Source organism: Callithrix jacchus, chromosome 18 (genome assembly GCF_049354715.1).
Source record: "Callithrix jacchus isolate 240 chromosome 18, calJac240_pri, whole genome shotgun sequence".
NCBI classification, from domain to species: domain Eukaryota; kingdom Metazoa; phylum Chordata; class Mammalia; order Primates; family Cebidae; genus Callithrix; species Callithrix jacchus.
In genome coordinates, this window is record NC_133519.1 from 969,611 (window position 1) to 991,565 (window position 21,955).

General features: G+C 42.6%; 1 protein-coding gene and 1 pseudogene across 30 annotated transcripts in view; both read left to right on the plus strand.

Annotated features, from left to right (window-relative positions):
• Positions 1-21,955, plus strand: part of LOC118151076 (uncharacterized) — a 207,101-nt gene that overhangs the window by 13,836 nt on the left and 171,310 nt on the right. For 14 of the 30 annotated variants that reach the window (XR_013529083.1, XR_013529068.1, XR_013529082.1 and 11 more), the window contains 9 exons: positions 1,447-1,543; positions 3,485-3,543; positions 4,669-4,765; positions 5,243-5,365; positions 10,411-10,598; positions 11,303-11,398; positions 13,640-13,728; positions 15,695-15,797; positions 16,335-16,439. The gene's annotated coding sequence lies outside the window, so the exon portion shown is untranslated. Of the gene's footprint in view, positions 1-1,446; positions 1,544-3,099; positions 3,350-3,484; positions 3,544-4,668; positions 4,766-5,220; positions 5,366-7,702; positions 7,800-10,410; positions 10,599-11,302; positions 11,399-13,639; positions 13,729-15,694; positions 15,798-16,334; positions 16,440-19,016; positions 19,250-21,072; positions 21,196-21,955 lie in introns of all 30 variants that reach the window. The other 16 variants (XR_013529072.1, XR_013529076.1, XR_013529081.1 and 13 more) reach the window with 11 other exon arrangements.
• LOC144580276 (U6 spliceosomal RNA) lies at positions 20,459-20,558 on the plus strand (annotated as a pseudogene).

Below are 21,955 nucleotides of genomic sequence, written 5' to 3' on the forward strand. Positions count from 1 at the left end.
GAGTTGCTCTGGTTCAAATGCCTCTGATAGTATTGCTGCTGTCTTTATGGTCCCCGAAAGGGGAAAGGAAATCTTAGGATTTTCATTGCTGTGAACCACTGCAAGTATTGAGGAAATAATCACTACTTCCAACCTCATAATCCTGAAGTGATTTGGTAGCTGTGAGTCAGGTGTTGGAAACTGGGCAGTGTGGAAGACAGTGCCCTGCCCCATGCATTCCGGAGCAGTTAATCTGCTGGGGAAATATGTAGTAAGTAGGAGATATTTACTATGGAAGTATCTCCATAGTAAATATGGAGTTATGGTCCATATTTACTATGGAGAAGGGGTTATGGTCTGGGAAAGAATTAAGTGGAATAGGGGGCATAACGAGGCAGAGGGTGTGATTGGGACAGCCTTGGTGATGTGTGATGAGCACATTCTCCAGTTGGTCTGACCTCTTTCTAAAACTTCCAGTTTTCACTTTCAACCCCAACAAATGGTTCTTTTTTATTTTATAGAAAGTTTGTCAGAATTTGGTTTATATATTTTCTTGTTGGATTAACAGAATAATTTGATTTAACATTACTCTCTAGTATGACTGAAAGCTTCTAACCTTTTACTGTTATTTATTTATGGGCGTATTTCTTGTTATAGCTATGATTATTTCACTTTGTGTGATTTCTCACAAACACGTGTTTCTTACGTCACAGAGCTCCTACACTAGATCCCTTCAGATTTGATGCTAATAACATGAAGTAAGAATTTAAGACAACTCTTTAGATGTTAGAGGAAAGCCAGTCTAATAACACATAAATAAATAAATTAATCAATTTCAAGTTGACATTCAAGTTGAGTTGTGGAGGTGGAGGAGGCAGTTTGGTAAATGAGTGCAGAAGTAAGGAGAAAGGTCTGGCAATAGATATCATTTTGGAGTTTGTGGTAGTGTTGTGATAGCAGTTGTTGATCGCACCGAAGTAATTTATTAGTGAGCTCCCTGACTTTTCTTTTTAAAGAAACAGGGTCGTGTTATGTTTTCTGGGCTGGGCTAGAATTCTTGGGCTCAAGTTACCCTCCTTTCTCAGTCTCCCAAGTAGTATCTAGGGCTACGGCCATGCGCCACCATGCACAGGTTTCAGCCACTCCCAGCCATCCTGTTGCAAAATATTTAAATGTTACATTCAGAGGTGCATGGGAGATCTGTATATAAATAGCACCATGTAAATTGCTTGAATGTATTTTTTTTAGAATTCTGTTTGGATGTGGCTTCAGAGCAGGGATTAGTAAATTCATTTTTACTTTTTTTATTAAAGCAGATTCTCACTCTGTTGTTCAGGTTGGAGCGCAGTGGCTCACCGCAGCCTCTGCCTCTCAGGTTCAACTGATTCTCTTGCCTCGCCTCCTGAGTAGCTGGGACTACAGATGTACACCACCACGCAAAGCTAATGTTTTTATTTTTTGTTGTAGAGATGGGATCATGCTGTGTCGCCCAGGATGGTCTTTAACTCCTGGCCTTAAGTGATCCTCCTGCCTCAGCTTCCCAAAGTTCTGGGATTATATGCAGGTACAAGCCACCTGTGCCCAGCCCCCTATTTATTTTAAATAACAGCTTTATTGAAATATAGTTAACATACCTTACAATTGATTCATCAAAGTATGCAGTTCAGTGGTCTTTAGAGTGTTCATGGAACTGTGCATCTGTCACCACAATCAATTTTAGAAGTTTTCATTACCCTATAGAGAAATCTACATTACTTTGCCATCAGTTCCTACTCCCCCTATACGCCTGTGCTCCCATAGGCAACTGCTGATCTGTTTTCTGTCACTATAGAGTTGCATAATCTGGACCTTTTATAGAAATAGGATTGTGCAGTACGTGGGGATCTTTGGTGGCTGGTTTTTTTTTTTTTTTTTCGCCCTTAGCACAATGTTTACAGAGTTTCTTCATGTCATGGCATGTGTCAGTATTTCTTTCCTTCTTTGGCTGAACAATATACTCCATGGTAGAGTCACACCACATTGTATTTATCTGTTCATCAGTTGATGAACATTTGGGTTGTTTTCATGTATTGGCCATTACGAATAATACTGCTCTGAAGATTCATGTACAGGATTTTTTGTGGACATATATTTTTATTTCTCTGGGATGAATGCTTAGGAGAGAAATTGTTGCATTCTATGATAGTGTACATTCAGGCTTTTGAGAAACTGTTTTCCAAAGCTGTTCTACCAGTCAGGTGTGGTGACTCACATCTGTAATCCCAGCCACATGAGAGGCTGAGGTGTGAGGATCACATGAGCCTATGAGTTGAAAAAGACCAGTCTGGGCAAGATAGCAAGACCCTGTCTTTATTTAAAAAAATAAAATGAAAATGACAAGAAAAGAAACACCCAAACAAGGTGGTTCAACCATTTTATGTTCCCACCAGTAATGTATGTGGGTTCCAGTTTCTACATTTTCACCAGCATTTCTTCTTTTGAGGCAAGATCTCACCACGTCACCCTGGCAGGAATGCAGTGGTGTGATCATGGCTCACTGTAGCCTCGAACTCCCAGACGCTCATGATCTTTTTATGTCAGCCTCTTGTGAAGTTGGGACTACCTTGACGTGCCACCACACTCAGCTAATTTTTGTATTTTTAGTAGAGACAGTGTTTCACTATGTTGCCCAGTCTGGTTTCAAACTCCTGGATCCAAGTGATCCACCTGCCTTGGCTCCCAAACTGCTGGGATTACAGGTATGAACCACCATACCTGGTTATCTCTCTCTTTTGTCTCTTCCCTTCCTTCTTTGGTAGATGGAAGGAAATAGTATCCATGTCTTGTTTTTAGGCCTGAGACTTTTAAAGCTTATGAGGGAATATATGATTGTGTTTATAGATGTTGAGCGGGAGATAGCCTTGAATGCAATGTGGTATTAAAGAATCCGATTAAAAATATTTGGAGTATGCTTCAAAAGTGCTGTATGTTGCCAAGTTACCACTTTACTTGTGAGGACACATGCTCCATGAAGCACCTGATGAGACAATTTGCAATTGTTATTTTGTTTTGTTACTCTGTAGATTTAGTTGTGCTCAAGCATCAGATGACCTTTTCTTAATTTTGTTTTTCCTGAGACAGAGTCTTGCTGTGTCACCCCGGCTGGATTGCAGTGGTATGATCTTGGCTCACAGCAACCTCTGCTTCCTGGCTTCACGCAATTCTCCTGCCTCAGCCTCCTGAGTAGCTGCGATTACAGGCACCTGCCACCACTCCAGGCTAAATGTTGTGTTTTTAATAGAGACGGGGTTTCACCATGTTGGCCAGGCTGGTCTCAAACATTCAACCCGTGATCTGCCTGCCTCGGTCTTTCAAAGTGTTGGGATTACAGGTCTGAGCCATCGCCCCCAGCCTGTCTTTTCTTTTCAAAACCACCCTTGATGATTAAATGTTAAATATGTACTAGTGGGTAATACTTTGCTGAATATTGCATAGTGAATAGTAAATGTTTATTCTCACCTTTCAGACATGAACTTACTAATTCTACACGTGAAGATTTACAACTTGATAAACCAGCTTCAGGAGGTAGGTCTTCAGTATTAACTCAGATGAGAAGATCGTGTGCAATAATTATTTAATGCTTACCGTTGGTTTTATAATGGTACCTTTCACGTGAAATAAAATGCCTCTAACTACTGATTATGTGTCAGGACAGGAGAATTCACGTTGTCCAAATTCTATTACTCTCTAGAACAATGAACTCCGTTTGTTTGTATTAACCCATTATAAATATGTGTAAATATTGCATTTATGTGTAGACAGAACTAAAATAACAGTATTTGTTCTACTTCTGAGATGCAATATTTATCTGGCATAGTGCATTGAACAGTTTATTATTGAAGTCTACACCAGTCAAATGAACAAGCATTCATCAACTGTCTGTGATACCCAGGACATCAGGTTTCCTTTTAGAGTATGGAGCCATGCATATCATCTCTTAATTGTTAGATGTCTTTTGAAAGAAATGGAATGGATTCGGTTACTGGTTTTGTTTCTGAAGGGGAGAGGGACAAAACAGGATGGACTCACACTGTTTAGATTTCCTAAAATGGAAGGACTGCCAGCAGATCACATTTCTGGTCTCCCCATAGCAAATGTTTCTTTCTTCTTCTTCTTATGTTTTGAGATGGAGTGTTGCTCTGTTGCCCATCCTGGAGTGCAGTGGTGTGATCTCAGCTCACTGCAACCTCCACCTCCTGGGTTTAAGCAGTTCTCCTGGCTCAGCCTCCCATGTAGCTGCAATTACAGGCACAAACAACCATGCCCATCTAATTTTTGTATGAGAGAGTTGGAGTTTCACCCTGTTGGCCAGGCTGGTCTTGAGCTCTTAACCTTAGGTGATCCGCCTGCCTCAGCCTCCCAAGAATCTGGGATTACAGACACCTGCCATGATGCCCAGTTAATTTCTGCATAGGTAGTAGAGATGAGGTTTCACCACATTGGCCAGGCTGCTCTCAGACTCCTGTCCTGGAATGATCCACCTGCCCTGGCCTCCCAAAATTCTGGGCTTACAGATATGAGCCACCCACTTTGGCCAGTGATTGACTTTCATTTTATTTATTTATTTATTTATTTATTCATTCATTCATTCATTCATTCATTCATACATACATACATACATTGAGATGAAGTTTCACTCTCGTTGCGCAGGATGGAGTGCAATGGTGTGATCTTGGCTCATGGCAACCTCCGCCCCTGGGTTCCAAGAATTCTCCTGCCTCAGCCTCCCGAGTAGGTGGAATAACAGGTATGTGCCATCATGCCCAGCCAAGTTGGCATTTTTAGTAGAGACAAGGGTTTTTAATGTTGATCAGGCTGGTCTTGAACTCCTGACCTCAGGTGATCTGCCTTCCTCGATCTCCCAAAGTGCTGAGACTACAGTTGTGAGCCACCACACCCGGCCCAACTCTTGACTTTTTATACCGGTTGTAGTATTTTAATGTTGAGTAAATAAATGCTAGCTCAAATGTTGTAGTTCAGGAGAATCTTCTGTTTCTGTTACTTTTAAAAATTATGTTTATAACTCCAGTAAGTGTTTTTTCTGAGTCCAGTAAGGTTACACTGATGTTTATGTTTTGAAAATATTGCCTTTCCCATCTAGTACTATATGTATTACATAATATTAGCTGATGTGTTTTTCTGGCTTTATGATGTGGTTCAGATTGTTGTAGAAAGTCTGTCTGTATCCACATTGGCTTAAAGTAATGGGATTTTGTTTTCTGAGCTGGAGTTTTGCTCTCGTCACCCATTCTGGAATGCAACGGCACGATCTCGGCTCACTGCAACCTTCGCCTCCCAGGTTCAAGTGATTCTTCTACCTCAGCTTCTCGAATAGGTGGGATTCCAGGTATCCACCATCACGCCTGCCTGATTTTTGTATTTTTAGTAGATGTGGGGTTTCTTTCCCCATGTCAGCAAGGCTGATCTGGAACTTGTGACCTCCCAAAGTGCTGGGATACAGCTATGAGCCACCACACGTGGCCTATGCTTTTATTGTATTGTTAATTTAGTATTATTCTAAGTAAAAATAATTTGGTATTAAAGTTTTATAAATTGACTCTAACAGTTTTATAAATGTAAGTGCTTTTTTATAAGATGAAATAGATTATGTTGTGGGGCTTTTTTTGTGATGGTGATTTATTAGATTATTTTGTTTAAAGACAATAATTTGCAGCTGTTGTGACATTATAAAAATCTTTGCATTTTATAATTTTAAAGCAGCATTAGTGATAATTACCTTAGGGAAAGATCCTTTTGTTTTGATCTGTAAGTATGATATTCAAGTTTAGTGTACAGCAAAGGATATTAAACTTCACTCAGCACTAATGTGTTATATGGTGCACTTAAAACTTTCGTACAAATGTCAATGTTTAGCAAATAGACTTTAAGACATAATGATAGCAAAAAAATGGAGCTATTCTGATGGGAGATGGTCGGTTATGTTTAATTTTACTACTTCCCATGCTCTTGACAATTTTTGTTTCTTTGAGAGAGTCTTGCTCTGTCACCCAGGGAGGAGGGCAGTGGCATGGTCTCAGCTCACTGCAATGTCCACCTCTCAGGTCCAAGCGATCCTCCTGCCTCAGTGTCTTTAGTAGTTGGGACTACAGGTACGTGCCACCATGCCGGGCTAATTTTTGTATTTTTAGTAGAGATGGCATTTCACCATGTTGGCCAGGCTGGTCTCGAACTCCTGACCTCAGGAGATCCACCCACCTAGGCCTTGCAAGATGCTGGGGTTATAGGTGTGAGCCTGTTTAATGACTAGCTCTTGAATTTCTCTTTTTTTTTTTGAGACGTAGTTTAGCTTTTGTTGCCCAGGCTGGAGTGCAAATGGCTTGATCTCAGCTCACCACAACCTTTTCCTCCTCCTGGGTTCAAGCAATTCTCCTGCCTCAGTCTCCCAAGTAGCTGGGATTACAGGTGTACACCACCATGTCTAGCTAATTTTGTTTGTTTTTAAGTAAAGATGGGATTTTCCATGTTGGTTCGGCTGGTCTCGAACTCCAGACCTCAGGTGATCTGACCACCTCGGCCTCCCAGAGTGCTTGGATTACAAGTATCAGCCACAGTGCCCATCCCAGTTCTTGACTTTTTATAAATGTTGTATTATTTCAATCTTGAGTAAATAAATGCTAGCTGAAATGTTGCAGTTCAGGAGAATCTTTGGTTTCTATTAGTCAAAAAAATTATTTTTATAAGTCCAATAAGGTTACACTAATGTTTATGTTTTGAAAATATTACATTTTCCATTTAGAACTGTATATATTAAATGACATTAGCTGGTATGTTTTTCTGGCCTTATACTTTTGTTCAGACTGTTATAGAAAGTCTGGCTGTATGTACATTGGCTTAAATAATGGGATTATTTCATTCTTTTTCTTGCTCTATTTTATTTCATTGTTTTTGAGCTGGAGTTTCCCCCTTGTCCGTCATGCTGGAGTGCAATGGCATGATCTTGGCTCACTGCAACCTCTACCTCCTGGGTTCAAGTGATTCTCCTGCCTCAGCTTCCCGAGTAGCTGGGATTGCAGGCACCTGCCCCCACAAATAGGTAGTGTTTGTATTTTTAGTAGAGATGGGTTTTCCCATGTTGGCAAGGATGGTCTCGAACTGCTGATCTCATATGATTCACTGACCTCAGCCTCCCAAAGTGCTGGATTACAGGTGTGAGTCACCGCACCCAGCTGTAATGGGATATTTTACTGTAGACTTTGATAATCAGAATGTTAGCATTTGGGGGTTTCTTTTTATTTTTTTAATACTATTTTTTGGACTCAGTTACAATAACAGAAGTAAAGAACAAATTATAAAAGTTAAAGAGCAATGCAGGGCATGGTGGCTCATGCCTGTAATTCTAGCACTTTGGGAGGCCAAAGCGGGTGGATCATGAGGACAGGAGATCAAGATCATTTTAGCCAATATGGTGAAACCCTGTCTCTACTGAATGTACAAAAATTAGCTAGGCATGGTGGCAGGCACCTGTAGTCCCAAATACTCAGGAGGCTGAGGCAGGGGAATTGTTTGAACATGGGAGATGGAGGTTACAGTGAGCTGAGATTGTGCCATTGCACTTCCACCTGGCGACAGAGCAAGACTTCGTCAAAAAAAAAAATTAAAGAGCAATACAGATTGAATAATTATTCTTTTCTACAAAATATTTAAATGATATATTTTTTTTCAGTTACAGCTCAAGCTGTAAAAGCCAAAGGTGCAGGATGATCTTGTACTTTTATTCCAGTCTCACGTTGAAGATCTTTCTGTAGAAGGACTTCCCAAAGGTTTGTTTTTTTCTGAGACAAAGTTTTCACTCTTGTCACCCAGCGTGGAGTGCAGTGGCGTGATCTCGGCTGGCTGCAGTCTCTGCCTCCTGGGTTCAAGCAATTCTTTTTCCTCAGCCTCCTTATTGGCCAGGCTGGTCTCAAAATCCTGAGTTTGTGATTTACCTGCCTTGGTCTCTGAAGGTGTTGGGATTACAGGTTGAAGCAATCTTCTTACCTTGTTCTTCATAGTTGTTGGGATTACAAACATGAGCCACTGCCCCTACCTGGGTTAGGCTATTTAATAACATAAGAAAGTGCTCAGGCGGCTCAGTGGCTCATCCCTCTAATCCCAGTACTTTGGAGGCTGAGATGAGCGGATCACCTGAGGTCAGGGGATCGAGACTAGCCTGGCCAAAATGGTGAAACTCTGTCTCTACACAAAATACAAAACTTAGCGGGGGGTGGTGGCAGGCTCGTGTATCCCAACTACTCAGCAGGCTGAGGCAGGAGAATCATTTGAACCTGAGAAATGGAGCCTGCAGTGAGCCGAGATCGTGCCACTGCACTCCAGCCTGGGCGACAAGAGTGAAACTCTGTTTCAAGCAAAGAAAGTTAAAGAGCAATACAGATTGAATAATGATTCTTTTCTGCAGATTGTGTTCAAATGATATCCCTTTTTCTTTTTGTCCTTATACCTCAAGCTGTAAAAGCCAAAGGTCCGGTGATGATTCCATACCCTTTTTTCCAGTCTCATGTTGAAGATCTCTATGAAGAAAGCCTTCCCAAAGGAATTTGTTGTTGTTCTTCTTGAGACAGTTTTCACTCTTGTCACCCAGGTTGGAGTGCTGTGGTGTGATTTTGTCTCATTGGCTCTTGGGTTCAGGCAGTTCTCCTACCTCACAGTCGCCCACCACCATACAAGACTAATTTTTGTGTTAGTAGAGAAGGGGTTTCTCTATGTTGGCCTGGCTGGTCTTGAACTCCTGACCTCAGGTGATACTAGGTGGAATAAGGGGGATGGGTGTGATTGGGGCAGGCTTTATGATAGGCGATGGGTACCTTCTGCAGTTGACTTCACCTCTTTCTGAAACTTCCACTTTTTACTCTCAGCTCTAACAATTGGTTCTTTTTTATTTTATAGAAAGGTTGTTAGAATTAGGTTTATATAGTTTCCTGTTGAATCGACAGAATAATTTTATTTAACATCATTCTTTAGTGTGACTGAAAGCCTCTAATTTTTTACTGTTGTTTGTTTATGGGCATATTTCTTTTTCCAGATATGATAACTATTTCATTCTGTGTGTTTCTTATTTCACAGAGTTCCTATAGTAGATCCTCTCAGATTTGGTGCTAATGACATGAAGTAAGAATTTAATACAAATCTTAGATGTTAGAGGAAAGCCAATCTAAGATCAAAGAAATTAATCTCTTTCAAGTTGAGGTGTGGAGGTAGAGGAGGCAATTGGATAAATGAATCCAGAAGTAAGGAGAAAAATCTGGTAGTAGATGTAATTTTGGATTTTATAGTAGTGTTTTGGTAGCACTTGTTGATGTCACCAAAATAATTCATTGATGAGCTCCCTCAGAGCTCCCCATTTCTTTTTAAAGAAACCAGGTCTTGTTATGTTTGGCCGTGACTAGAACATTTGGGCTCATGTTATCCTCCTGCCTCAGTGTCCTAAGTGGCTGGGGGGGGCTACAGGCATGTGTTACCATGCCCAGTAGAGAAAATAGTACGATAAACACTAAAATACCCGTTTCTCAATTTCTGTGACCATTAAGATTGTCCACATTTTGTTCTGCTATTCTTTTACCTCCCTTTGCAGGAATATTATAAAGCAAATCGCAGTCATCGCATCATTTTATCTGTTCAGTGTGCATCCCCGCACAGCCACTCCCTCATCGTATCTGACAAATTTAGCAGTGATTTTTTGGTGTCAGCTCATATGTAGCCCTTAGTCGAGTTTCCTTACTCTTATGTGAACAGTATCACATTTCCTCATTATCTGAAAACATGTTGTTTTAAATCTGGCTTTAAACAGTCTTCATGTGTTAACGTTGGTTGTTCTGCCTCTTTTAATTTCAATCAGCCTCTGCTTACTATTTTTCATTCCCGTTCCATGAATTCTTTGTGGAGAGTTAATTCTTATTGAATAGCATGCTCACGTGGTTGAAGGGGTAAAGAACATTGATCTCATGGCTGCAGTGCAGATGAAAGTGTAGCCTGAAATGCGCTACCGTAAGGCAGCCAATGGAGGAGGGTTATTGCAGTCACGAGCAGATAGTAGCGAAAAGCTGCTTCCAAATAGTGTTTATGGCTGGGCACGTTGGCTCATGCCTGTAATCCCAGCACTTTGGGAGGCCAAGGTGGGTGGATCAGCTGAAGTCAGGAGTTGGAGACCAGCCTGGCCAACATAGTTACGCCCTGTCTCTACTAAAAATGTACAAAAATTAGACAGGCATGCTGGCAGGCACCTGTAATCTCAGCTACTTGGGAGACTGAGGCAGGAGAATTGCTTGAACCCGAGAGGCAGAGATTGCAAGGAATCGAGATCATGCCACTGCACACCAGCTTCAGTTCTGTTGTTTATTGTCTACAATGATTTTCTTTCTTTGTCTTCTGTTTAAGGATATTGAAAAACAAAGTTTAATCTTTGAAGATTGTTTTTAAGACCAAAAATTTGAAGGACATGCGAATGATCTGTGTGTGGAAGAAGTACTGGAAGACATTCCTTTCAGAAGTCCCTCATGATAGGGAATCCCAAGGCTGGAAAACATCATTCAAGTGGGCAATCAAATTAAATTTGTTATTAAAAGGTAAGATGATAACCTGCAGACACAGATTCGGTGTCTTCCCTAAGGAGACATTAATTTGATTAATTTGGGCCTTTTGTCTCCCTCTCGTGACTTCTTTGTACTTACAATTCACGTTTAGTTTCACTAAGATTTAGTTCACTTAGTTTCACTTTGTACTTACAATTTCACATTTAGTTTCACTAAGATTTATTTAGTGTAAGTATCAGATGAATAAAATATACCCTTCCATACAGAATACAGTGTAAGAGTTGGGCTAGGGTATCATCAGCTTTTAGAGAGTAATTGCAGCTAATTGACTCCTTGTTCATTCTTGCATTTATTCAGTATAGAAGCAGCAACAGAGGTTTTAAGTTAACATGCTTGTGGATAATTAACATGGTTAAAAGAGTGGTTTTAAGAATGATAAAAACTTTTGGTTCTGAGGTCCAGAATAAATACCATTAAAAAGTAATTCTTTTTCAACCTCCCCCTTAGAGGAGCAGCTAGCATGAAGTTTACATGAGTAAACGGAGTTGAGAAAAAGGAATGTGGGGTAAACAGACTTAACCAGGGAAGCTTTTATTATCTTAATCTTCACCTTATGACTTAAAGCTCGAATGTAAGAACTGGCTGTCTTCAGCCTGGCTCATTAAAACTTTTCGGCTTCCCAAAGGTTTGAGACTATGCTCTATACTTCCCTAATATTTCCCTTAATATTTTTCCAGCCACCCTGAGTGAATCCCAGCACTGCCCTACATAAAATATATCCTTCATTATACTTCCTATTTGATGTCTGACTCCCCCTCCTCCTTCTCTAAAAGGTAAGTTGACTCCCCCTCCTCCTTCACTAACATGTAAGTAAGGGATGGGATTTTGTCTGTTTTGTTCTGTTGTAACCCTAAATACCTAGAAGGTGCTCGGTAAATATTTGTTGTTTGAATGAATAAATCAGCCTATTGTTGAATCAGTCAGTCCTGTGTGGAAGGGACTTCTCATGCCAGTGGTGCATATCTGTATGATAGCTGGCATAGGGAGGGATGTGGTCAGAATGGCTCTGTCAATGTGGACTAGTTTTGCTTATCATAATCCCAGCAGGCTCCTATCGGGGTTAAGCCACAGTTTCAACCTTATTAATTAGTATCATTCTTTAATCATAAAGCCAGAGGATGTTAAGATTGGAATTGATCTGGGAGACTATTCAGTCTTTCTGTTGATTGATGTGAGAATAACAGAGCCTAGCGAAAGTAAGCTGATTACTCACAATCATAAAGCTTTAGAGGTCAACCTGAAATTGGGCTTCTGATGTGAGATTCTGTAGTGTCTCCTTCATGTGTTCCCCCTGGCTGAGACAGTTCATGGGCTTTCAGGTTTGACATTTTTCTCTGCAGTCTCTAAGCAGAAGCTTTTATGTGGACATTCTAGGTTAGCACAGATGGGCAATGACCCTGCAATGTGTGCATAATCCCAAAGGCCAACCACTGTGGATGGGAACTATCCCAGATGTGTCAGGAGTACCACAGGCGTGCTCACTTCTCTATTCATTGGAGCTGTATACAGTGGAAAGGAAACCCAAACCAAGACACTTTGCTGCTTCAGTTCTTTTATTACATGTCACAGTCCAGTATGTCTCCATTTACATTCAGACTTTTGATGAATCATCAGACCAGCTGCAGGCCCTTTGGGTCAGAAGTCTTGATCTCACTAACTGTTCATCTTCTTAATGGACTTCCTTACTTCAGGCATTTGTGTGTAGCTGGTCTATTGTGGAGTTGTCAGAGAAGTGTGGAGCCCTCTCTTTTTGGGACAGTCGGTTCTTTCAGTGTAGCATGTCCTGAAGCGGGGCTGTCTTTGTTCTCTTTGTGTGTGAAGTCTTGTGTTAAGCAGGGCGAAGGGAGAGAGGACTCCTAAAGAGAAAACCTCCTTTAGCATTGGCTGAAACATGTTTGTGAACTGACCAAGATGTAATTGGATGGCATGAAAAAGGCTACAGTTTATTTAATTATCTTGCTATCTGGTTTGTGGTACATGGTGCCTTAAATTGAGTTTAGAAGAAACTTGGCAGATGGAATTTTGTCCTGTTGCCCAGGCTGGAGTGTAGTGGTGTGATCTCATCTCACTGCAACCTTTGCCTCCTGGATTCAAGTGATTCTCCTGCCTCAGCCTCTTAAGTATCTGGGATCACAGGCACCTGCCACCATGCCTGGCTAATTTTTATAGAGACGAGGTTTTACCATATTGGCCAGGCTGCTCTCAAACTCCTGACCTCAAACGATCTGCCCACCTCGGCCTCACAAATCGTTGGGATGACAGATGTGAGCCACTGCGCCCGGCCGAGGGTGTCATGTTTAATTCTACTCCCTGTGGCCTCTTCTACAATACCAATCATGCATGGAGCCCATGGTTTTGCTGCACCTAGTCTTACTCAAACAAAGGCTCTGGACTTTCATAGTTTACACTGACATATTCTAGTTTGCCCCTGAAATGTACTCTGAGGATGCTGATTTCCACATAGCCATTCTTGGCTTCCAGATAGTTATTTTTGTGTGAAGGAAATTTCAGGTATTTTGAGTATAGTAGCCACACCACTTAGCTTCATTTAGGTTTGGTTACAAAATATATTTTAGCTTAGTTTTCTTAGATTTAAGTGGGCAAAGACAGGGCGGAAGCTTTTGGGAGGCTGAGGTGGGTAGATCACGAGGTCACGAGTTTGAGACTGATGTGGCCAACATGGTGAAATCCTGTCTTTACTAAAAATACAAAAGTTAGCTGAGCATGGTGGTGCGTACTTATAATCCCCACCACTTGGGAGGCTGAGGCAGGCGAATTGCTTGAACCCAGGAGTCTCTTGAGAAGTTGGGACTACAGCACATGCCACCATATTCAGCTAATTTTTAAAAATTTTTAGTGGAGACAAGGTTTCTCTATGTCACCCAGGCTGGTTTCAAACTCCTGGACCTAAGTGATCCACCTGCCTTGGCCTTTCCAACTGCTGCAATTACAGGTGAGAACCACCATGCCTGTTTTTTATCTCATTTTTCTCTCTTCCTTTTGTTCTTTGGTAGATGGAAATGTGTCAGGTACCAGCTATTCGTCCAATGACTGCTCCTCAGTTCCAAATTCACCCTTCACTGCCTGCTCTGCAAACATAGAGGTGGGTTCCTTAAATGCTTCCTCTGTCAACTGGTGCATTATTAAATGTTGTCAGTACATGGTGCTGTTGTAAGGGGCGTTCTAAGAGGCTTTTGTTTCTAGTCGTGTGCACATCTTCACAGGCGCTGAGCTTTTGCTGTACCAGGCTGCTGCCCTGCATGGTGCTTAGCAGCAGGCAGTGACCAGCAGTTTCTCTGCATTTGCCTGGGTGGTTTTGTGGTGAGACAACTGTCTACTAATAGGTAAAGCTAGCACCCTAGAAGGTGGATTTTCAGCAAATTGCAGAGGGCATATTGCTAGCATGTTCCACCATGTGGTAATGCAGCACTTCTGCCATTGAATTACCCACGACTGTGCCCTCTCCAAGGGGGCCTGGATCTCAGCCTGAGTGGGGAATCCCTTCCTTGGTCACTCGATCTCAGTGTAGGGACAGTAGGAAGTTACTGCTCATTGTAACAGCTGGTCCTATACTTTGTTTTTTTGAGGCAGGGTCTCTCTAGCCCAGTCTAAAGTGCAGTGGTGAAATCATGGCTCACCGCAGCCTTAACCTCCTGGGCTGAAGCAATTTTTTCACCTCAGCCTCCCAAGTAACCAGGACTACAAGTGTGTGCCACCACACCTGGCCTTTGTTTTCTTTTTCTGGTAGAGCCAGGGTCTCACTGTGTTTCCAAGGTGGTCTCAAACTGCTGGCCTCAAGCAGTCCTCCTGCCTTGGCTTCCCAAATTGCTGCAATTGTAAGCATGAGCCACCATATCTGGCCTCTGCTAGCCCTATGTTCTCTAGAGTTCTCTTTACTCTTGTAGCCAATCTCTCATATGGTGTTTTCTGGTTACATAGTTGCTTTTTTTATTTTAAATTTTTCCACTTTAAACTTTGGGTGATTTATGCCTTTTGATTGGACTCTGACATATACAGAACTGATTCTAGGAAGGGTTCTGGGAGAAAGACCCACAAAAAATGGGATTTGGGCATAGGTTTGGTTATCCAAGGGGCAGCGTTGAACTTCTTGTCAATGGGAAATGGGATGCTGGTGATTTTCAGGAAGTGACCTCATAATGTTTCAAGGTGCCACTTACTGTTGATTGTGATGAAATGCCAGCTGAGACACATGCCTTAGGAGCTAAGTGGCTTCTGTACTTGACCACGATGAAGACTGGTGTGGGGAGGGTCCTTTTGGATGCAGTGGAGCAGGGGCACCTAATCCCTGAATCACAGGCCTGTACTTGGCCACACAGCAGGAGGTGAGCAGCAGGTGGGCGAGCAAAGCTTCATCTGTATTTACGGCCACTCCCCTCTTTGCCGCCTGATCTCCACCTCCTGTCAGGTCAGTGTCAGCATTAGATTCTCATAGGAGCAGGAAGCCTATTGTGTAACTGTGCATGCAAGGGTTCTACCTTGCTCTGTCTTTATGAGAATCTAATGCCTGATAACCTGTCACTATTTTTCATCACCCCCAGATGGGACCATCTAGTTTCAGGAAAACAGACAAGCTCAGGACTCCCACTGATTGTACATGATGGCGAGTTATATGATTATTATATACTACAGTGTAATAATTACAAAGTGCACAATACATGTGATGTGCTTGAAGTATTCCAAAACGGACCCCCTGCCCCCAGTCTGTGGAAAAACTGTCTTCCATGATATTGGTTTCTGGTGCCATAAAACCTGGGCACTGCTGCGCTTGAGCACTCACAGAGAGAAGAACGCAAAGCTCACATCTTAGCATAAGTCACGGTCTAAGATCCAGAGAGCTTCCATGATAGCCCAAACACAATTCCATATTTCTTGTTTCCACAGGGTTGATATTATGAAAAATCAAACACAAACTTAAATGTGTGAATTGCTGAATTACAATGACAGTTGAATTCACTGCATCACCAAGGTTCTCATGAGAACATTGGGGCACTAATAGGTGAAGAATGGGATTCTTTTTCTCTTTGAGACAGTCTCCCTCTGTTTCCCAGGCTGGAGCACGGCGGTGTGATCTCGGCTCACTGCAGTCTCAACCTCCCGGGCTTAAGCTGTCCTCCTGCCTCAGCCTCTGGGGTAGCTGAGGTATGACCACAGGTATGAGCCACCACACCCATCTAATATTTTGTGTTTTGTAGAGATGTGGTTTCACCACATTGCTCAGGCTGGTCTTAAACTCCTGGGCTCAAGACATCCACCCACCTTAGACTTCTAAAGTTTTGAGATTATAGGCAGCAGCCGCCATGCCTGGCCCGGTTTTCTTCGGTACTGGTTTATCGGGAAGGCCTCCAATTGTCTTCCTGACTTCCAGGCTTGCTCACTTCAGCCTGTTGACTGAAGCCAGAGGAATTTTTCTAAAAGGCAAATTTGGGTCAAAATGGTACTTGATTAAAACCTGCTGGTGACTGCCCATTGCCTTTAAGATAAAATCCAAACTAATTCGGCCACAGGGCCTGGTAAGAGCTGGCCTCGGCTTACCTTTCCAGTTTTATCCTGCACCACCCTCCCCATATCCCTCCCTTCCAGCCACATGGAAAGTCAGTTTCCTTGGGGGACTTTACTGGTGTCCTTCTTCAGGAAACCTTCCCCTACCCTCATCATCACTCTTTGACTCTCATCTTCGCTCATCTTCAGCCTCAGCCAAGATGTCTCACCCCATTCTCTATGATGCGACAAGAAGCCCCTTGGGAGCATTTCAGTCCCACTGTGTACTTCTGTCATTGTGCCCCTCACAGTCTGGTAAGTGTTGGCATACGATTGCTATATTAGTCTCTTTTGCATTGTTATAAGCATACATGTGAGGCTCAGTAGTTTATAAATAAAAACGGTTGGCCAGGCACAGCAGCTCATGCCTTTAACCCCAGCACTTTGGGAAGCCGAGAAGGGCGGATCACAAGGTCAAGGGATTGGGATTATCCTGGCCAACATGGTGAAACCCCATTTCTACTAAAAAACAAAAATTAGCTGGGCTTGCTGGATGCATGACTCTAATCCCAGCTACTCAGGAGGCTGAGGCAGGAGAATTACTTGAACCCAGGAGGCGGAGGTTGCAGTAAGCCTACATCGTGCCACTGCACTCCAGCCTGGATGATAGAGTGAGACTCCATCTCAAAATCATCATCATCATCATAACAAACTTAGCTACGTATGGTGGTACATGCTTGTAATCCCAACTACTTGGGAGGCAAGATCACTTGAGCCCGGGAGGTGGAATCTGCAGTGAGTCATAATCACCTCACTTTCCTTCAAGCCTGTGTGACAGAGGTGAACTCTGTATCCAAAAAAGAAAATAGTTATTGGGGAAAAAAGAGTAAACACGCAAAGGGGTCAAGAGAGTCCTGTGAATGTGGGTCATGTCAGCAGAGTGTAGGGACTACTGGGCAGGAGGGACTTGAAGAACGGGGTGGTGGAGACAAGGTCATTCATCCTAAACAGTTTGTTCTGTAGCATGTAGATCAAATATCTCATGTTGGCTGCTGGTGACTGAACTGGGCTTCCTGTTTCTGTGTTTGGTTTGACCATCACAATGTTGAAAAACCTTTGAAGTGAATACCTTGCCATTTGCTACAGTTCCTCCTGGTCTCTGGCATTACTCCAGCCTCCTTTCTTCATGTAGGTTGCCTGATCTGCTGAGACCTGTGTTTGCTCTCCCTGCAGACGGGTGGGTTGGAGGCGATTTAAGGAGCAACATTTAGTATATGAGATTTTATTTATGTATATATTTGTGTGTGTGTGTGCGTGTGTGTGTGAGCACGTGTGCGCACGTATGCGTGTGTATATATATACACAAAACGATAAATAGGTTGGGTGGGGTGGCTAAAGCCTATAATTCCAGCACTTTGGGGGGCCAAGGCAGGAGGATTAGTTTGACCTAGGAGTTCAAGACCAGCCTAGGCCACGTAGCGGCCTTCTCTACAAAAAAATTTAAAAAATTAAGCACGGTGGCGTGCACCTGTAATCCCAGCTACTTTGGAGGCTGACGTGGGAGGATCACTTGAGCCCAGGAGTTGAAAGCTGCAGTGAGCTGTGATCTCACCACTGTGCTCCAGTCTTGGTAACAGAGTGAGACCCTATCTCAGAAAAGAAAAAAAGAGAGAGAGAGAGAGAGAGAGAGAGAGAGAGAGAGAGAGAAATAGATCCACCACTGGTGGGATTATACTTTTGAGTGCTCTTTAGGAGAAAACTATATTTTAATATTTCATTCTTCCTTAAATTTTTTTATAGTCTAGCAAACAATTTCTTCAACAAGGAGAAATAAATCTCATCCAAAGAGCCCTAGGAGGAAGGTCAGACTAAGAAAGTCAGAAGCACTGTAGTCATTTTGAGCAGCTTCTATCTTCGGACTGCTAAGCTGGCCAGTGCCAGGCTGGGTCCATTTTCTCTCCTCTTTAATTCCTCAAACTGAAAGAGTCCTGCTAGAATCTGAAGTCAGATCTGTAGATCAGCATGGACTCAGCAGTCTGCTGTGTTGTGAGGTCTTACCCCAGGAACTACAGAATACAAAATGCAAGAGGAAGCTGGAATAGAGCATCTCCCGGTGAAATGAGAGCCAGAGATACGGCGGCAGTGCCCCAATGGAGGCAGCCAGCTGTTATTTGGCAGTGCCTTGTGGAAAGGCTGTACTTTGGTTAGATCTCCACAATCTGGAATGTGACCTTCAATATTATTGGTCCACAAACTCCAGTTTCTCATGTTTCCTGCATAGGTCAGTGTCGTAGGGAGTGGTTCATCTTAGCAGAACTTCCTGGTTTTCATGGCAGGTGTTCCGTTTATCAATTGACATAGGAGGCATATTTCTCCTCTGGCAACCAGAAGATTTGTCCTGTCCCTTGGGACTCCCTTGAAGGTTCTTGGAAAACTAAGCAGAGGATGAGGAAAGGCTGTGAACACGCTTGCTGTTCCCTTCGTGTCCTACAAAAGAGCACACCTGTTCTGTAACCGGAAGACCCTTTTTATTAGTCAAGGCTGGACAGACTGAGGGGTGTGTGTGTGTGTAGACATGGTCTCACCCTGTTACCCAGGCTGGAGTGTAGTGGTGAGATCATTGCTCACAGCAGCTTCCACTTCCTGGGTTCAACTATCCTCCCACTTAAGCCTCCTAGGGTAGCTAGGACTATAGGAATGTGCTGCCATACCCAGCTCATTTTCTAATGTTTTTTGTAGAGATGAGGTTTCACTGTGTCACCAAGGCTGGTCTTAAACTCTTGGCCTCACGGGATCCTCCTGTCTTAGTCTCCCAGTGGGCTGGGATTATGGATATGAGGCACCTCACTTGACCTGTGATGAGTTTTCGACAATGTCATTCCTTTTGTACAGAAGCACCTAAGCTGAAGAGTCCCTTGAGAACAAGTACCATCCTGTGGTTTCATAACCTTTCTTCCATTTGTGTTTCTTGCCAAGTTAAATTTAAATTACATCTTATCAAGATGGATAAACCCAAGTTTTCCAGAGCTGGAATATAGAAAATGGATTGACCTATAAGTCCTACTCACCCATAGCCAAGGCATGGAGACCTCAACACACCTGGGCCCTAGACATCACCTTTCATTGTGAGTAGCTCTGAGATAACACTTCTGTTTGGTAAGTGCCCACTGGCCATAGTTTATGTAACAGCAAGTGAAGGAATAAAGAGTCAACAAAACATTTTCTGTTCCCAATTCTAGCATGAATGTGATTATATAATTATTCTATGAAGAATTTTCATATGCCACAGTTCTGACCAAATTCTCAAGTGAACCGAAAAATTATATTTAAAAGTCAACCTCATTTCTCACTCTGTTGCCCAGACTGGAGTGCAGTGGTGCAAAATTATGGCTCAGTGCAGCCTCAACCTCCTGGGCGAAAGCACTCCTTCCTCAGCCTCACAAGTAACTGGGACTACAGATGCTTGCATGGATTTTGGTATTCACAGATATTGGGGAGTTGGAACCAATCCCCCCATATACCAAGGGACAAATGGTATGTTTTGTTTTGTTTTGTTTTTGAGACAGTCTTGCTCTGTTGCCTAGGCTGGAGTGCAATGGCACAATCTCAGCTCACTGCAACCTCCGCCTCCCAGGGTTAAGAGTGGGCTAAGATTACAGGTACCTGCCATCATGCCCAGCTAATTTTTGTATTTTCGTAGAGATAGGGTTTCACCATGTTGGCCAGACTGGTCTTGAACTCCTGACTGCAGGTGATCTGCCTGGCCTCAACCTCCCAAAGTGCTGGGATTATGGCTGTGAGTCTCTGTGCTGGGACTTTTTTTTCTTTTTCCGAGACGGAGTTTTGCTCTTTTGCTCCCAGGCTGGAGAGCAATGGTGCACTCTCAGCTCACCACAACCTCCACCTCCCAGGTTCAAGTGATTCACCTGCCTCTGCTTCCTGAGTAGGTAGGATTACAGGCACCACCGCACCTGACTAATTTTGTATTTTTTAGTAGAGATGGGGTTTCTCGATGTTGGTCAGGCTAGTCTTGAACCCCTGACCTCAGGTGATCCACCTGCCTTGGCCTCCCAAACTGCTGGGATTGTAAGTGTGAGCCACCACACCCAGCCTCTATCTGTTTTTACAATTACACTGTTAAATACATGATGTCCCATGACAGTGGTAAATTTTAAATGACAAATTTTAATTGAGTGGAATTACCATAAAGATAATAAAAGTAGCAGCTAATATTTACTGAGCTGTTACTAGGTGCCTATAAATACCATAGATTTCTAAGTTCCCCATAACTCTTCCTTATTTTGCTTAACCGCTCTATCTTAAATTGCTCATGCTTGCTCCAGTAGTACATATACTAAAGTTGGAACAATAGAGGGATTGGCATGGCCTCTGTGCAAGAATGACGTGCAAATTTGTGAAGTGTTCCGTATGTTTCTAAAACAGAAAAATATTACTCCTAGATTTTCACCGTGTTTGTGCATATGACCTTCTGCTTAGGTTGAATTGTATCCGAAGATGATATTTCCAGAAAGGAGATTACTGTGAGTCACAGGACATTGGCATTCTTGTTACACTTGATGTAAACTGCCGAGCTTTCAGGCATGGTGGCTGTCGGCCTATAATTCCAACACTTTGGGAGGCTGAGGTGGGAGGATTGCTTGAGGCCAGGAGTTGGAGGAGGCAGTAGAGTGAGTCACTATATTCTTTTTTAAAAATTTCCAAGCTTTACCCAGGTGGAAGGCTTGTATACAATTTAACATCACTAATAGTAAGAGAAAATGCCCATTTCACTGCACCTTTGCTGGCACAGGGTACAATCACAAGTTATTTTTTGTTTGATTATTTTTAATAAATGAAAGACCTCATAAATTTTGTTACATTTTAATGTATATTTTCTTATCTTAGTTTATTAGCTTTCTCTTTGTCGCTTTCTTTCTTTCTTTTTCAGATGAAGTTTCACTCTTGTTTCCTAGGCTGGAGTGCAACGGCACAATCTCTGCTGACTGCAACCTCCTTCTCTTGGATTCAAGCCATCCTCTTGCCTCAGTCTGCAGAATAGCTGGAATTACAGGCATGTGCCACCATACCTGGCTAAGTATTTTCAATAGAGACAGGGTTTCTCCATGTTTGTCAGGCTGGTCTCGAACTCCGTATTTCAAGTGATCCAACTGACTCAGCCTCCCAAAATGCTGGGATTACAGGTGTGAGCTACCGTGCCCAGCTAGCTTTCTTTTTTGCTCCTTCTTTTTTTTGGGGGAGACCAAGTCTCACTCTGTAGCCCAGGCTTGAGTATGGTGGTACAGTCTCGACTCACTGCAGCCTTGACCTCCTGGGCTCAGGTGATCCTTCCACCTCAGTAACTGGGACTATAGGCACATGCGACCTTGTCTGGCTAATTATTTTTGATTTTTAATAGAGACGAGGTCTTGCCATGTTTCCCAGTCTGGTCTGGAATTCCTGGCCTCAAGCAATTCTCCCACTGCCCCCTCCCGAAGTGCTGCTATTATAAGCGTCAGCCACCAAGGCTGGGCTGTCCATGTCTTTTCTGTTTATTTATAGAGTTACCATGTCTTTTACTAATTAATGATCTATATATTTAATCTTTTATTAAATTATAAAAATAGTAAAGACTTTTAAATGAAGAAGTGAAAAATTTCCTTTACGCATTAGACCCATAATCTTATCTCAGGAAATAATTGGCCATATTCTTCAAATACATATGGGCTAATTGAATATCACTTCTCATTTTCATATTTTGTGGACATCTTTGTCAATTTCTATCGATCTATCTGAATCCTTTTCATGGTTGCCTAATGTTTTATTATATGGAT